This window comes from Trachemys scripta, chromosome 2, assembly GCF_013100865.1.
Source record: "Trachemys scripta elegans isolate TJP31775 chromosome 2, CAS_Tse_1.0, whole genome shotgun sequence".
NCBI classification, from domain to species: Eukaryota; Metazoa; Chordata; order Testudines; family Emydidae; genus Trachemys; species Trachemys scripta.
This window is the reverse complement of record NC_048299.1, coordinates 679,614-681,896: the sequence shown is the minus strand read 5'-3', so window position 1 is coordinate 681,896 and position 2,283 is coordinate 679,614.

The window sequence follows — 2,283 nt, the reverse complement described above, 5'->3', positions numbered from 1 at the left end:
ATTGCAGTTTGGTATTGTTCTCAATGCATACAGATGAAAGATAAGAGAATCTGAGAATAGAAAGTGAAACCACAAATTGCTAACAAAATGTAGAGCAGGGAGAAATCTTCTGAGTTTCATGTACTGCATCTTGCAGAGGCGGATTTGCAGTACAACCCAGGGTGCCCTGGCATGGGCCCCCCAACAACGGGGGGCCCCAGGGCCAGGCAGCTGCTGGGGAAGAAGCTTGGTCCTGCCGGCTCCTATGGCTCCTGCTGCAGGCTCCGCCCCCACCCCAGCCAAGCTCCCCCCTTCCCCGCCTACTGCCCCAAGCGCGCTGTGTTCCCGCCCCCCCTCCTCCCCCACAGCGCTGCCCCCGCTGCTGAACAGCTGTTTGCCATGCTCCGGGCGCTCCGGGAGGGAGGGGGAGCGGGGGGGGCACAGGACACTCAGGAGAGGAGGTGGGGAAGAGGCAGGATGGGCGGGGCCTTGGGGAAGGGGTGGGATGGGGGCAGGGCAGAGGTGGAGCAGGGGCAGGGAAGGGGCCTTGGGGAAGCGGGTGGGATCGGGGCAGGGTGGAGCCACTCAGGACAGGGGGCTGGGGTGGGGTAGGGGACTGGGAGCAGCCCCACACCCCCAGCCCTGACTTCTGAACCCCCCTCACACACCTCCAGCCCCCTGCCCTCCCTGACTCCTGCACCGCCCACACATACCCAGCTCCCCCCACCCCATGCCCTGACTCCTGCACCCATCCACCCTGCACCCCTCACACCAAACAGGAGCTGCCCCAAGTAAGCGCTCCACACCCCAACCCCCTCCCACACCCTAACTCCTGGCCAGACCCTGCACTCCAACCCCCAGCCTGCTCCTTCACCTAACTCCCTCTCAGACCCTGCACCCCCAGCCCAGAGCCTCCTTCCACATCCTAACGCCTGGCCACAGCCGGCACCCCAATGGTTTTTTACATTATTTTAATAAAGTGCTTTACAATAGTTAGCTCACCGTACAAACAGTATTTGGAAAGATCATTAAGTGGTCTGCCGAGACCTCCAGCGATTTTCAAGTGGTTGGTGGAAAAATAAGTTAGACTAAAAAACAATCACGGTCCCTCACTTTATTTTCATTTACTTCCTGTTACTTATATAAGGAGAATGAAGAAATAAGGAATGAAAAATGGGGCAGGGGGGGAGATAAGAGAGAATGTTCTTTTTCTTGGCTGGGTCCCAAGACGGGGGGGGGGGGGCAAAAATGAAGCTGAGCACAGGACCCCACTAACTCTAAATCCACCTCTGGCATTTTGGGTAATAACATGTGTGCCCAAAATAACATGTCTTGCACTGGATAGAACGATCTGCACAGTGCAAACTCGTACAAATTCACCCTCTCCATCAATGTGAAGAGAGATACGCACAGCCTCTCCCACCCCACAATTATAAATTGCACAAACTGGGTTTAATAATAAACAAAACAAATTAACTATAAAATGCAGATTGGAAGTGATTCTCAGAGATAGCCAACAGAATAAAGCAGATCACCTCAGTAAATAAACAGAAACCACAAACTGATCTTAACACACTAGATAGGTAGGATACAAATTAGCAAATTCTCACCCTGAGTGATAATCAGGCTGGCAGATTCTTAAGGCACAAGCTGCGTTGGCTTTCCCAGGCTTTCATATACAGGCTAAAAATCCTAGCCTGGGACCATCACTTCCCCCAGTTCAGTCTTTGTTACCCAGGTGTTTCCATGTGTGTTGTTGCAGGGAAAATGAGGTCCCCTCATGTTGTCATTGTCCCCCTTTTATATTTTACCCCACCTCCTGGAAAGCTCTTTTGCTGTGATGTGGGTCAGACAGTTCCCATTGTGTAGAGCTATCTCTGAGAGGTTTCTACTGCACACAGTTCCTGGGGTAATCCTTATGTTTTTGCACATTTCCTCAATAAGCCCTAACGTAGCACATTTGAAATACAGAGACATGGTCAATATCCCCAGCTTCAGATACAAAAATGATACATGTATGCAACTTGGATAAACACATTCAGTAGGTCATAACCGTTTCAATGATATCTTACATGAGCCATCTTGCATAAAGTATATCTTAGACCTGGTCTACACTCAGGGGTGGGGGGTGATCGATCTAAGATACGCAACTTCAGCTATGAGAATAGCATAGTTGAAGTCAATGTATCTTAGGTTGACTTACCTCGCGTCCTCATGGCGCAGGGTCGACTGCTGCCACTCCCCCGTCGACTCCACTTCCGCCTCTTGCAGTGGTGGATTACCGGAGTCGACAGCAGAGCAATC